The sequence below is a fragment of the Dromaius novaehollandiae genome, chromosome 2 (genome assembly GCF_036370855.1).
Source record: "Dromaius novaehollandiae isolate bDroNov1 chromosome 2, bDroNov1.hap1, whole genome shotgun sequence".
In the NCBI taxonomy this organism is placed as follows: domain Eukaryota; kingdom Metazoa; phylum Chordata; class Aves; order Casuariiformes; family Dromaiidae; genus Dromaius; species Dromaius novaehollandiae.
Window position 1 is genome coordinate 51,136,137 of NC_088099.1, and position 15,039 is coordinate 51,151,175.

A 15,039-nucleotide genomic window follows, 5' to 3' on the forward strand; every position below is an offset into this window, starting at 1 on the left:
AAAGGTACTATTTTACATACTTGCTTTTACAGACAATACATAAAGCTAGGAAGATAAGAACACAAGAAATGCCCTACTGGGTCAGGTCCACGGGTTCGCTAGACACTGGGTCATATTCCGTCTCAAGAGCAGCAACAGGAAGCGTTATTTAAGGAAACCATATGACCCTGGCCACCCTCTCTGGTCCACATAGCCCTGCAGTAGCCAGAGCTGTTACACTGGGCACGTTAGAGGGCACACCCCTGCCTAGTACTTCTAGTACGTTAGTTATGAACCTGGCGTCCATTAATTTCTCTAATCCTTTTCTGAACCTGTTGATACGGTCTGCTTCTACAGCCTCCTGCAGCAACAAATTCCAGAAATTCACTATTTGCTTTATAACTTTATCCATTTTTAACTCATCCAACAGTTTCACCAAGTGCTCCCATTCTAATACTTCTAAATTCGGTATCAGCTTTCCACTGGTCTTACCCACCACCTCAGTCATAACCCTACCTCTCTCCAACGTCACAAGTGTCTCTCCCGGACCTGTGCTACTTTTTGCATTGCTTTAACCATCTTTGTGTTACTCCATCAGAAACGTGCATCAAAATAACGGTTTGCTTCAAACTCAAAGCCCAAGCGCCAAAGCAGGGCTCCCACGGCATTTGTAAAGATTAAGGATTTCCCTAGGCCTTTGGCTAGACGCCGGCACACGAACCAAAAAGCAACAGTACAGCCGATGCTAAAACCTGGCAGAAGGGGAAGAGCGTAACTCCCTCCTCCCATGCACGCACCACAGACACAGTACGTTTCCCGGGTGATCACCTAACGGAGCGCAGGTATCAGGTACCTGCGGCTCTGCTTCCCTCCCCCCGCCGCAAGGGTTGCTTAGCTGGGCCCGATAACACAATGTTTTGAGAAACAAAGTCTAAATGGTGGCAGGAGTACACCTAGCAGAACCGTTGCAGCCGGCACGTCAGGGTAGCAGAGCTATCCAAAAAAGCAGCGACCAAGGTAATCAGTCACCTCCAGGAGCAAGGAAGCACAACACCTCTCCTTGCTGGGAGCGCCTTCCGCTTACGCGCTTCCTGCCCCAAAATGAAAGTCAGCTAAGCTGAGACCCCCAGCCACGGGGGGAGGGGAGGGGGGCGGGAGGGCAGAGCAGCCTGCACCATGCTTCGGGCCCCCTGCACCTCTTTTGGCAGCCGCACCTGGCAATTTCCACCTAGGCACAGTGGAAGAGCCAGACAGCTGCACCCCAAATCACAACACCCCTGAATCAGAAATCACTAAGGAATCAGTAATGAATCAGAGCTAATCGTTATTTTAAAAAAAAAACAAAACCAAAAAAAGGCAGCGCAGTCAGCGTCCTTCCTCCTCCGGGGGCGGTGAAGCCCGGGACGAGGCCCGCAGAGGCGGCGCCCCCCCGGCGCCCCTCAGAGCTCGGCGCCGCTCCCAACGGCCGCCCCGCCTCCCCCACCCCACCCCCACCCGCCGCTCCCGACCGCCGGCCAAGGGGCCGCGGGGGGAGGCGCGAGCCGCACAGCGGCGTCCCCGGGGCCCGCCGCGGAGCCGGGGCGCTGGGCGGGCGGCGAGGGCACTCACCGCGGCCCGCAGGAGCGCCGCCACGCCGGCCAGCGGCAGCAGCAGCCGCAGCATGACGGCCGGCAGCGGGAAAGCAGGAAGCAGCGGCGGACAAGGCGCTCCTCGGCCCGCCGTCCCGTGAGGCGGCGGCGGCGTCAGCTGACTGCCCCGCCGGGGCTGCTCCGCCCCGTGCCGCCGCCTGACCGCCCCGGCCGGCGCGGCGCCTCCTCGACCCCCGCAGCCCCTCCCGGGCGCCCGGGGCAGAGCACAGGGGAAAGCGAGGCGGCAGGCAGCTGCTCACGGCGCTGCGCAGCGTGCTGCAGCTGGACGGGGGACCAGCACAGACAGGGGAGCAAATGCATTAGCGGGCAGGTTTCCCCCTGCCCAGCATTTGGAAGGAGTGCGCAACAACCTGAACGAGGGAGGGGAAAAGAAAAGAAAAGAAAGAAAAGGAACGAAACAAGAAGTGTAAAGCAGCCGCCCCCCCCTCCGAAAGGGAAGGAGGAGGGGGAGAGAAAAGTGCCTACAGCACCCGGTATTCCCGGGACGGTCTCCCATCCCAGTACTAACCGAGCCTCAACCTGCTTAGCTTCCGAGATCTGACGGGATCGGGCGCTTTCGGGCTGGGTCGGCCGTAGGCACTACCGGGCCTCTTTGGGCTCCCTTTAAACACCACGCTAGCGCTCCCTGCTGACCAAACCACAGCTACAGCTGCCCTGCCCTGCCCTGCCCTGCCCTGCGGGACAACACCCTCCCCCTCCCCCAGGACTTTCCCCCGCGTCCCCGCTACACACACCTCGCACACCTTACAAAGACCACTTTAACACCCTTGCACAACATGGGCACTCTCCTTCACCACCAAGACAACAAACATGCACTCAACAACTTCCGCCCTCCACATTACTTCACACCCTCGCACCCCCTCCCACAACGCACAACCCTCCTCACTCCCCTCCAGCACTCACACCATTGCCAAGCTCAGCACCCTGCCTCATCCTGCTCACGCCTCCCAGCACCTCTCGCCACACCAAAACGCTCCAGCATCACGCTCCCCAGAGGGCCAGAAGCAAGTTGGCCTGCTGCCTTGCTGGGGCACAGGGGCCCTGCTGCCTCCTCGCACCTCCACCTTTCCCAGGCCAACCAGGTGCAAAAGGAGGCCCTCCGTTTGCAGGAATTTAACAGCTAATTTAAAGGAACATAAAACACCACGGTGAAGACAGTTCCCTGCTATATTTTTAAGGGGTAAGTCAGGATTTTGCAAGACTCTACCTCTCACTGATTGGTCAGGGAGCTATAGGTTGACAGAGAAAGTCTCAGCTCCTCAAGCCTGCTTAGCTGTTACAACGCCATTCTTACAAAAAAAGAAAAAAAAAAAGGTACTATTTTACATACTTGCTTTTACAGACAATACATAAAGCTAGGAAGATAAGAACACAAGAAATGCCCTACTGGGTCAGGTCCACGGGTTCGCTAGACACTGGGTCATATTCCGTCTCAAGAGCAGCAACAGGAAGCGTTATTTAAGGAAACCATATGACCCTGGCCACCCTCTCTGGTCCACATAGCCCTGCAGTAGCCAGAGCTGTTACACTGGGCACGTTAGAGGGCACACCCCTGCCTAGTACTTCTAGTACGTTAGTTATGAACCTGGCGTCCATTAATTTCTCTAATCCTTTTCTGAACCTGTTGATACGGTCTGCTTCTACAGCCTCCTGCAGCAACAAATTCCAGAAATTCACTATTTGCTTTATAACTTTATCCATTTTTAACTCATCCAACAGTTTCACCAAGTGCTCCCATTCTAATACTTCTAAATTCGGTATCAGCTTTCCACTGGTCTTACCCACCACCTCAGTCATAACCCTACCTCTCTCCAACGTCACAAGTGTCTCTCCCGGACCTGTGCTACTTTTTGCATTGCTTTAACCATCTTTGTGTTACTCCATCAGAAACGTGCATCAAAATAACGGTTTGCTTCAAACTCAAAGCCCAAGCGCCAAAGCAGGGCTCCCACGGCATTTGTAAAGATTAAGGATTTCCCTAGGCCTTTGGCTAGACGCCGGCACACGAACCAAAAAGCAACAGTACAGCCGATGCTAAAACCTGGCAGAAGGGGAAGAGCGTAACTCCCTCCTCCCATGCACGCACCACAGACACAGTACGTTTCCCGGGTGATCACCTAACGGAGCGCAGGTATCAGGTACCTGCGGCTCTGCTTCCCTCCCCCCGCCGCAAGGGTTGCTTAGCTGGGCCCGATAACACAATGTTTTGAGAAACAAAGTCTAAATGGTGGCAGGAGTACACCTAGCAGAACCGTTGCAGCCGGCACGTCAGGGTAGCAGAGCTATCCAAAAAAGCAGCGACCAAGGTAATCAGTCACCTCCAGGAGCAAGGAAGCACAACACCTCTCCTTGCTGGGAGCGCCTTCCGCTTACGCGCTTCCTGCCCCAAAATGAAAGTCAGCTAAGCTGAGACCCCCAGCCACGGGGGGAGGGGAGGGGGGCGGGAGGGCAGAGCAGCCTGCACCATGCTTCGGGCCCCCTGCACCTCTTTTGGCAGCCGCACCTGGCAATTTCCACCTAGGCACAGTGGAAGAGCCAGACAGCTGCACCCCAAATCACAACACCCCTGAATCAGAAATCACTAAGGAATCAGTAATGAATCAGAGCTAATCGTTATTTAAAAAAAAAAACAAAACCAAAAAAAGGCAGCGCAGTCAGCGTCCTTCCTCCTCCGGGGGCGGTGAAGCCCGGGACGAGGCCCGCAGAGGCGGCGCCCCCCCGGCGCCCCTCAGAGCTCGGCGCCGCTCCCAACGGCCGCCCCGCCTCCCCCACCCCACCCCCACCCGCCGCTCCCGACCGCCGGCCAAGGGGCCGCGGGGGGAGGCGCGAGCCGCACAGCGGCGTCCCCGGGGCCCGCCGCGGAGCCGGGGCGCTGGGCGGGCGGCGAGGGCACTCACCGCGGCCCGCAGGAGCGCCGCCACGCCGGCCAGCGGCAGCAGCAGCCGCAGCATGACGGCCGGCAGCGGGAAAGCAGGAAGCAGCGGCGGACAAGGCGCTCCTCGGCCCGCCGTCCCGTGAGGCGGCGGCGGCGTCAGCTGACTGCCCCGCCGGGGCTGCTCCGCCCCGTGCCGCCGCCTGACCGCCCCGGCCGGCGCGGCGCCTCCTCGACCCCCGCAGCCCCTCCCGGGCGCCCGGGGCAGAGCACAGGGGAAAGCGAGGCGGCAGGCAGCTGCTCACGGCGCTGCGCAGCGTGCTGCAGCTGGACGGGGGACCAGCACAGACAGGGGAGCAAATGCATTAGCGGGCAGGTTTCCCCCTGCCCAGCATTTGGAAGGAGTGCGCAACAACCTGAACGAGGGAGGGGAAAAGAAAAGAAAAGAAAAGAAAAGGAACAAAACAAGAAGTGTAAAGCAGCCGCCCCCCCTCCGAAAGGGAAGGAGGAGGGGGAGAGAAAAGTGCCTACAGCACCCGGTATTCCCGGGACGGTCTCCCATCCCAGTACTAACCGAGCCTCAACCTGCTTAGCTTCCGAGATCTGACGGGATCGGGCGCTTTCGGGCTGGGTCGGCCGTAGGCACTACCGGGCCTCTTTGGGCTCCCTTTAAACACCACGCTAGCGCTCCCTGCTGACCAAACCACAGCTACAGCTGCCCTGCCCTGCCCTGCCCTGCCCTGCGGGACAACACCCTCCCCCTCCCCCAGGACTTTCCCCCGCGTCCCCGCTACACACACCTCGCACACCTTACAAAGACCACTTTAACACCCTTGCACAACATGGGCACTCTCCTTCACCACCAAGACAACAAACATGCACTCAACAACTTCCGCCCTCCACATTACTTCACACCCTCGCACCCCCTCCCACAACGCACAACCCTCCTCACTCCCCTCCAGCACTCACACCATTGCCAAGCTCAGCACCCTGCCTCATCCTGCTCACGCCTCCCAGCACCTCTCGCCACACCAAAACGCTCCAGCATCACGCTCCCCAGAGGGCCAGAAGCAAGTTGGCCTGCTGCCTTGCTGGGGCACAGGGGCCCTGCTGCCTCCTCGCACCTCCACCTTTCCCAGGCCAACCAGGTGCAAAAGGAGGCCCTCCGTTTGCAGGAATTTAACAGCTAATTTAAAGGAACATAAAACACCACGGTGAAGACAGTTCCCTGCTATATTTTTAAGGGGTAAGTCAGGATTTTGCAAGACTCTACCTCTCACTGATTGGTCAGGGAGCTATAGGTTGACAGAGAAAGTCTCAGCTCCTCAAGCCTGCTTAGCTGTTACAACGTCATTCTTACAAAAAAAGAAAAAAAAAAAGGTACTATTTTACATACTTGCTTTTACAGACAATACATAAAGCTAGGAAGATAAGAACACAAGAAATGCCCTACTGGGTCAGGTCCACGGGTTCGCTAGACACTGGGTCATATTCCGTCTCAAGAGCAGCAACAGGAAGCGTTATTTAAGGAAACCATATGACCCTGGCCACCCTCTCTGGTCCACATAGCCCTGCAGTAGCCAGAGCTGTTACACTGGGCACGTTAGAGGGCACACCCCTGCCTAGTACTTCTAGTACGTTAATAATGGATGCCAGGTTCATAAATTTCTCTAATCCTTTTCTGAACCTGTTGATACGGTCTGCTTCTACAGCCTCCTGCAGCAACAAATTCCAGAAATTCACTATTTGCTTTATAACTTTATCCATTTTTAACTCATCCAACAGTTTCACCAAGTGCTCCCATTCTAATACTTCTAAATTCGGTATCAGCTTTCCACTGGTCTTACCCACCACCTCAGTCATAACCCTACCTCTCTCCAACGTCACAAGTGTCTCTCCCGGACCTGTGCTACTTTTTGCATTGCTTTAACCATCTTTGTGTTACTCCATCAGAAACGTGCATCAAAATAACGGTTTGCTTCAAACTCAAAGCCCAAGCGCCAAAGCAGGGCTCCCACGGCATTTGTAAAGATTAAGGATTTCCCTAGGCCTTTGGCTAGACGCCGGCACACGAACCAAAAAGCAACAGTACAGCCGATGCTAAAACCTGGCAGAAGGGGAAGAGCGTAACTCCCTCCTCCCATGCACGCACCACAGACACAGTACGTTTCCCGGGTGATCACCTAACGGAGCGCAGGTATCAGGTACCTGCGGCTCTGCTTCCCTCCCCCCGCCGCAAGGGTTGCTTAGCTGGGCCCGATAACACAATGTTTTGAGAAACAAAGTCTAAATGGTGGCAGGAGTACACCTAGCAGAACCGTTGCAGCCGGCACGTCAGGGTAGCAGAGCTATCCAAAAAAGCAGCGACCAAGGTAATCAGTCACCTCCAGGAGCAAGGAAGCACAACACCTCTCCTTGCTGGGAGCGCCTTCCGCTTACGCGCTTCCTGCCCCAAAATGAAAGTCAGCTAAGCTGAGACCCCCAGCCACGGGGGGAGGGGAGGGGGGCGGGAGGGCAGAGCAGCCTGCACCATGCTTCGGGCCCCCTGCACCTCTTTTGGCAGCCGCACCTGGCAATTTCCACCTAGGCACAGTGGAAGAGCCAGACAGCTGCACCCCAAATCACAACACCCCTGAATCAGAAATCACTAAGGAATCAGTAATGAATCAGAGCTAATCGTTATTTAAAAAAAAAAACAAAACCAAAAAAAGGCAGCGCAGTCAGCGTCCTTCCTCCTCCGGGGGCGGTGAAGCCCGGGACGAGGCCCGCAGAGGCGGCGCCCCCCCGGCGCCCCTCAGAGCTCGGCGCCGCTCCCAACGGCCGCCCCGCCTCCCCCACCCCACCCCCACCCGCCGCTCCCGACCGCCGGCCAAGGGGCCGCGGGGGGAGGCGCGAGCCGCACAGCGGCGTCCCCGGGGCCCGCCGCGGAGCCGGGGCGCTGGGCGGGCGGCGAGGGCACTCACCGCGGCCCGCAGGAGCGCCGCCACGCCGGCCAGCGGCAGCAGCAGCCGCAGCATGACGGCCGGCAGCGGGAAAGCAGGAAGCAGCGGCGGACAAGGCGCTCCTCGGCCCGCCGTCCCGTGAGGCGGCGGCGGCGTCAGCTGACTGCCCCGCCGGGGCTGCTCCGCCCCGTGCCGCCGCCTGACCGCCCCGGCCGGCGCGGCGCCTCCTCGACCCCCGCAGCCCCTCCCGGGCGCCCGGGGCAGAGCACAGGGGAAAGCGAGGCGGCAGGCAGCTGCTCACGGCGCTGCGCAGCGTGCTGCAGCTGGACGGGGGACCAGCACAGACAGGGGAGCAAATGCATTAGCGGGCAGGTTTCCCCCTGCCCAGCATTTGGAAGGAGTGCGCAACAACCTGAACGAGGGAGGGGAAAAGAAAAGAAAAGAAAGAAAAGGAACGAAACAAGAAGTGTAAAGCAGCCGCCCCCCCCTCCGAAAGGGAAGGAGGAGGGGGAGAGAAAAGTGCCTACAGCACCCGGTATTCCCGGGACGGTCTCCCATCCCAGTACTAACCGAGCCTCAACCTGCTTAGCTTCCGAGATCTGACGGGATCGGGCGCTTTCGGGCTGGGTCGGCCGTAGGCACTACCGGGCCTCTTTGGGCTCCCTTTAAACACCACGCTAGCGCTCCCTGCTGACCAAACCACAGCTACAGCTGCCCTGCCCTGCCCTGCCCTGCCCTGCGGGACAACACCCTCCCCCTCCCCCAGGACTTTCCCCCGCGTCCCCGCTACACACACCTCGCACACCTTACAAAGACCACTTTAACACCCTTGCACAACATGGGCACTCTCCTTCACCACCAAGACAACAAACATGCACTCAACAACTTCCGCCCTCCACATTACTTCACACCCTCGCACCCCCTCCCACAACGCACAACCCTCCTCACTCCCCTCCAGCACTCACACCATTGCCAAGCTCAGCACCCTGCCTCATCCTGCTCACGCCTCCCAGCACCTCTCGCCACACCAAAACGCTCCAGCATCACGCTCCCCAGAGGGCCAGAAGCAAGTTGGCCTGCTGCCTTGCTGGGGCACAGGGGCCCTGCTGCCTCCTCGCACCTCCACCTTTCCCAGGCCAACCAGGTGCAAAAGGAGGCCCTCCGTTTGCAGGAATTTAACAGCTAATTTAAAGGAACATAAAACACCACGGTGAAGACAGTTCCCTGCTATATTTTTAAGGGGTAAGTCAGGATTTTGCAAGACTCTACCTCTCACTGATTGGTCAGGGAGCTATAGGTTGACAGAGAAAGTCTCAGCTCCTCAAGCCTGCTTAGCTGTTACAACGTCATTCTTACAAAAAAAGAAAAAAAAAAGGTACTATTTTACATACTTGCTTTTACAGACAATACATAAAGCTAGGAAGATAAGAACACAAGAAATGCCCTACTGGGTCAGGTCCACGGGTTCGCTAGACACTGGGTCATATTCCGTCTCAAGAGCAGCAACAGGAAGCGTTATTTAAGGAAACCATATGACCCTGGCCACCCTCTCTGGTCCACATAGCCCTGCAGTAGCCAGAGCTGTTACACTGGGCACGTTAGAGGGCACACCCCTGCCTAGTACTTCTAGTACGTTAGTTATGAACCTGGCGTCCATTAATTTCTCTAATCCTTTTCTGAACCTGTTGATACGGTCTGCTTCTACAGCCTCCTGCAGCAACAAATTCCAGAAATTCACTATTTGCTTTATAACTTTATCCATTTTTAACTCATCCAACAGTTTCACCAAGTGCTCCCATTCTAATACTTCTAAATTCGGTATCAGCTTTCCACTGGTCTTACCCACCACCTCAGTCATAACCCTACCTCTCTCCAACGTCACAAGTGTCTCTCCCGGACCTGTGCTACTTTTTGCATTGCTTTAACCATCTTTGTGTTACTCCATCAGAAACGTGCATCAAAATAACGGTTTGCTTCAAACTCAAAGCCCAAGCGCCAAAGCAGGGCTCCCACGGCATTTGTAAAGATTAAGGATTTCCCTAGGCCTTTGGCTAGACGCCGGCACACGAACCAAAAAGCAACAGTACAGCCGATGCTAAAACCTGGCAGAAGGGGAAGAGCGTAACTCCCTCCTCCCATGCACGCACCACAGACACAGTACGTTTCCCGGGTGATCACCTAACGGAGCGCAGGTATCAGGTACCTGCGGCTCTGCTTCCCTCCCCCCGCCGCAAGGGTTGCTTAGCTGGGCCCGATAACACAATGTTTTGAGAAACAAAGTCTAAATGGTGGCAGGAGTACACCTAGCAGAACCGTTGCAGCCGGCACGTCAGGGTAGCAGAGCTATCCAAAAAAGCAGCGACCAAGGTAATCAGTCACCTCCAGGAGCAAGGAAGCACAACACCTCTCCTTGCTGGGAGCGCCTTCCGCTTACGCGCTTCCTGCCCCAAAATGAAAGTCAGCTAAGCTGAGACCCCCAGCCACGGGGGGAGGGGAGGGGGGCGGGAGGGCAGAGCAGCCTGCACCATGCTTCGGGCCCCCTGCACCTCTTTTGGCAGCCGCACCTGGCAATTTCCACCTAGGCACAGTGGAAGAGCCAGACAGCTGCACCCCAAATCACAACACCCCTGAATCAGAAATCACTAAGGAATCAGTAATGAATCAGAGCTAATCGTTATTTAAAAAAAAAAAACAAAACCAAAAAAAGGCAGCGCAGTCAGCGTCCTTCCTCCTCCGGGGGCGGTGAAGCCCGGGACGAGGCCCGCAGAGGCGGCGCCCCCCCGGCGCCCCTCAGAGCTCGGCGCCGCTCCCAACGGCCGCCCCGCCTCCCCCACCCCACCCCCACCCGCCGCTCCCGACCGCCGGCCAAGGGGCCGCGGGGGGAGGCGCGAGCCGCACAGCGGCGTCCCCGGGGCCCGCCGCGGAGCCGGGGCGCTGGGCGGGCGGCGAGGGCACTCACCGCGGCCCGCAGGAGCGCCGCCACGCCGGCCAGCGGCAGCAGCAGCCGCAGCATGACGGCCGGCAGCGGGAAAGCAGGAAGCAGCGGCGGACAAGGCGCTCCTCGGCCCGCCGTCCCGTGAGGCGGCGGCGGCGTCAGCTGACTGCCCCGCCGGGGCTGCTCCGCCCCGTGCCGCCGCCTGACCGCCCCGGCCGGCGCGGCGCCTCCTCGACCCCCGCAGCCCCTCCCGGGCGCCCGGGGCAGAGCACAGGGGAAAGCGAGGCGGCAGGCAGCTGCTCACGGCGCTGCGCAGCGTGCTGCAGCTGGACGGGGGACCAGCACAGACAGGGGAGCAAATGCATTAGCGGGCAGGTTTCCCCCTGCCCAGCATTTGGAAGGAGTGCGCAACAACCTGAACGAGGGAGGGGAAAAGAAAAGAAAAGAAAGAAAAGGAACGAAACAAGAAGTGTAAAGCAGCCGCCCCCCCCTCCGAAAGGGAAGGAGGAGGGGGAGAGAAAAGTGCCTACAGCACCCGGTATTCCCGGGACGGTCTCCCATCCCAGTACTAACCGAGCCTCAACCTGCTTAGCTTCCGAGATCTGACGGGATCGGGCGCTTTCGGGCTGGGTCGGCCGTAGGCACTACCGGGCCTCTTTGGGCTCCCTTTAAACACCACGCTAGCGCTCCCTGCTGACCAAACCACAGCTACAGCTGCCCTGCCCTGCCCTGCCCTGCCCTGCGGGACAACACCCTCCCCCTCCCCCAGGACTTTCCCCCGCGTCCCCGCTACACACACCTCGCACACCTTACAAAGACCACTTTAACACCCTTGCACAACATGGGCACTCTCCTTCACCACCAAGACAACAAACATGCACTCAACAACTTCCGCCCTCCACATTACTTCACACCCTCGCACCCCCTCCCACAACGCACAACCCTCCTCACTCCCCTCCAGCACTCACACCATTGCCAAGCTCAGCACCCTGCCTCATCCTGCTCACGCCTCCCAGCACCTCTCGCCACACCAAAACGCTCCAGCATCACGCTCCCCAGAGGGCCAGAAGCAAGTTGGCCTGCTGCCTTGCTGGGGCACAGGGGCCCTGCTGCCTCCTCGCACCTCCACCTTTCCCAGGCCAACCAGGTGCAAAAGGAGGCCCTCCGTTTGCAGGAATTTAACAGCTAATTTAAAGGAACATAAAACACCACGGTGAAGACAGTTCCCTGCTATATTTTTAAGGGGTAAGTCAGGATTTTGCAAGACTCTACCTCTCACTGATTGGTCAGGGAGCTATAGGTTGACAGAGAAAGTCTCAGCTCCTCAAGCCTGCTTAGCTGTTACAACGCCATTCTTACAAAAAAAGAAAAAAAAAAGGTACTATTTTACATACTTGCTTTTACAGACAATACATAAAGCTAGGAAGATAAGAACACAAGAAATGCCCTACTGGGTCAGGTCCACGGGTTCGCTAGACACTGGGTCATATTCCGTCTCAAGAGCAGCAACAGGAAGCGTTATTTAAGGAAACCATATGACCCTGGCCACCCTCTCTGGTCCACATAGCCCTGCAGTAGCCAGAGCTGTTACACTGGGCACGTTAGAGGGCACACCCCTGCCTAGTACTTCTAGTACGTTAGTTATGAACCTGGCGTCCATTAATTTCTCTAATCCTTTTCTGAACCTGTTGATACGGTCTGCTTCTACAGCCTCCTGCAGCAACAAATTCCAGAAATTCACTATTTGCTTTATAACTTTATCCATTTTTAACTCATCCAACAGTTTCACCAAGTGCTCCCATTCTAATACTTCTAAATTCGGTATCAGCTTTCCACTGGTCTTACCCACCACCTCAGTCATAACCCTACCTCTCTCCAACGTCACAAGTGTCTCTCCCGGACCTGTGCTACTTTTTGCATTGCTTTAACCATCTTTGTGTTACTCCATCAGAAACGTGCATCAAAATAACGGTTTGCTTCAAACTCAAAGCCCAAGCGCCAAAGCAGGGCTCCCACGGCATTTGTAAAGATTAAGGATTTCCCTAGGCCTTTGGCTAGACGCCGGCACACGAACCAAAAAGCAACAGTACAGCCGATGCTAAAACCTGGCAGAAGGGGAAGAGCGTAACTCCCTCCTCCCATGCACGCACCACAGACACAGTACGTTTCCCGGGTGATCACCTAACGGAGCGCAGGTATCAGGTACCTGCGGCTCTGCTTCCCTCCCCCCGCCGCAAGGGTTGCTTAGCTGGGCCCGATAACACAATGTTTTGAGAAACAAAGTCTAAATGGTGGCAGGAGTACACCTAGCAGAACCGTTGCAGCCGGCACGTCAGGGTAGCAGAGCTATCCAAAAAAGCAGCGACCAAGGTAATCAGTCACCTCCAGGAGCAAGGAAGCACAACACCTCTCCTTGCTGGGAGCGCCTTCCGCTTACGCGCTTCCTGCCCCAAAATGAAAGTCAGCTAAGCTGAGACCCCCAGCCACGGGGGGAGGGGAGGGGGGCGGGAGGGCAGAGCAGCCTGCACCATGCTTCGGGCCCCCTGCACCTCTTTTGGCAGCCGCACCTGGCAATTTCCACCTAGGCACAGTGGAAGAGCCAGACAGCTGCACCCCAAATCACAACACCCCTGAATCAGAAATCACTAAGGAATCAGTAATGAATCAGAGCTAATCGTTATTTAAAAAAAAAACAAAACCAAAAAAAGGCAGCGCAGTCAGCGTCCTTCCTCCTCCGGGGGCGGTGAAGCCCGGGACGAGGCCCGCAGAGGCGGCGCCCCCCCGGCGCCCCTCAGAGCTCGGCGCCGCTCCCAACGGCCGCCCCGCCTCCCCCACCCCACCCCCACCCGCCGCTCCCGACCGCCGGCCAAGGGGCCGCGGGGGGAGGCGCGAGCCGCACAGCGGCGTCCCCGGGGCCCGCCGCGGAGCCGGGGCGCTGGGCGGGCGGCGAGGGCACTCACCGCGGCCCGCAGGAGCGCCGCCACGCCGGCCAGCGGCAGCAGCAGCCGCAGCATGACGGCCGGCAGCGGGAAAGCAGGAAGCAGCGGCGGACAAGGCGCTCCTCGGCCCGCCGTCCCGTGAGGCGGCGGCGGCGTCAGCTGACTGCCCCGCCGGGGCTGCTCCGCCCCGTGCCGCCGCCTGACCGCCCCGGCCGGCGCGGCGCCTCCTCGACCCCCGCAGCCCCTCCCGGGCGCCCGGGGCAGAGCACAGGGGAAAGCGAGGCGGCAGGCAGCTGCTCACGGCGCTGCGCAGCGTGCTGCAGCTGGACGGGGGACCAGCACAGACAGGGGAGCAAATGCATTAGCGGGCAGGTTTCCCCCTGCCCAGCATTTGGAAGGAGTGCGCAACAACCTGAACGAGGGAGGGGAAAAGAAAAGAAAAGAAAGAAAAGGAACGAAACAAGAAGTGTAAAGCAGCCGCCCCCCCCTCCGAAAGGGAAGGAGGAGGGGGAGAGAAAAGTGCCTACAGCACCCGGTATTCCCGGGACGGTCTCCCATCCCAGTACTAACCGAGCCTCAACCTGCTTAGCTTCCGAGATCTGACGGGATCGGGCGCTTTCGGGCTGGGTCGGCCGTAGGCACTACCGGGCCTCTTTGGGCTCCCTTTAAACACCACGCTAGCGCTCCCTGCTGACCAAACCACAGCTACAGCTGCCCTGCCCTGCCCTGCCCTGCCCTGCGGGACAACACCCTCCCCCTCCCCCAGGACTTTCCCCCGCGTCCCCGCTACACACACCTCGCACACCTTACAAAGACCACTTTAACACCCTTGCACAACATGGGCACTCTCCTTCACCACCAAGACAACAAACATGCACTCAACAACTTCCGCCCTCCACATTACTTCACACCCTCGCACCCCCTCCCACAACGCACAACCCTCCTCACTCCCCTCCAGCACTCACACCATTGCCAAGCTCAGCACCCTGCCTCATCCTGCTCACGCCTCCCAGCACCTCTCGCCACACCAAAACGCTCCAGCATCACGCTCCCCAGAGGGCCAGAAGCAAGTTGGCCTGCTGCCTTGCTGGGGCACAGGGGCCCTGCTGCCTCCTCGCACCTCCACCTTTCCCAGGCCAACCAGGTGCAAAAGGAGGCCCTCAGTTTGCAGCCCAGCACAAGAGATGCCGATAAGCACCACACCGTCACACGTGGCACTTCCACATCTCTACTAGCTTTCACAAACCCTGCTACCTCCAAAGGTGGCCTGGGGCCGGGCCCTTCCAGGAGCAACACCGGAGGCCTTACCCTGCACCCGCTGGGAGCCTGTCTTTCCACGTCTCTGACGTTCCCTCTCCCAAGCCCAGAGCAACAGCCTGCTGCTCGCGCAGCCACCCGCTCACCTGCCAGGCCTGCATCACGCCAGCAGACCGTGCCGCTGGCAGGACGCAAGCAGCTGCAAGGCAGCCGCCGCACCGCCAGCTTCCACTTCCCGCCTGAGGCTTTGTAGGGAAGCCGACAAAATCCAGGGCAAGCGAGGGAGGGAGCAGGGAGAAACAAAAACAGGGAGGCACAAAGCGCCTCCCGCACCACCTGTTATTCCCAGGCAGCCTCGCACCCCAGTGCTCACCAGGCCTGGCTTCACTCAGCTTCTGCCACGAGGCGGCACCGGGCGGCTCAGGCTAGGGCGGCCCTCACGCCGGCGGCCGGGGCGGGGGGGGGG

General features: G+C 58.5%; 2 protein-coding genes and 5 pseudogenes across 2 annotated transcripts in view; all 7 read right to left on the reverse strand.

Moving 5' to 3' along the window:
* Positions 1–14,742, reverse strand: part of TMPPE (transmembrane protein with metallophosphoesterase domain) — a 34,286-nt gene extending 19,544 nt beyond the window's left edge. Inside the window, exon 1 of the mRNA XM_064506452.1 lies at positions 14,720–14,742. The gene's annotated coding sequence lies outside the window, so the exon portion shown is untranslated. The remainder of the gene's footprint in view (positions 1–14,719) is intronic.
* Positions 1–15,024, reverse strand: part of GLB1 (galactosidase beta 1) — a 96,587-nt gene extending 81,563 nt beyond the window's left edge. The window contains exon 1 of the mRNA XM_064506448.1: positions 14,947–15,024. The gene's annotated coding sequence lies outside the window, so the exon portion shown is untranslated. The remainder of the gene's footprint in view (positions 1–14,946) is intronic.
* Positions 2,087–2,206, reverse strand: LOC135327666 (5S ribosomal RNA; annotated as a pseudogene).
* On the reverse strand, positions 5,025–5,144 carry LOC135327667 (5S ribosomal RNA; annotated as a pseudogene).
* LOC135327668 (5S ribosomal RNA) lies at positions 7,963–8,082 on the reverse strand (annotated as a pseudogene).
* LOC135327669 (5S ribosomal RNA) lies at positions 10,901–11,020 on the reverse strand (annotated as a pseudogene).
* Positions 13,837–13,956, reverse strand: LOC135327670 (5S ribosomal RNA; annotated as a pseudogene).
* Positions 15,025–15,039: the final 15 nt, after the last annotated feature.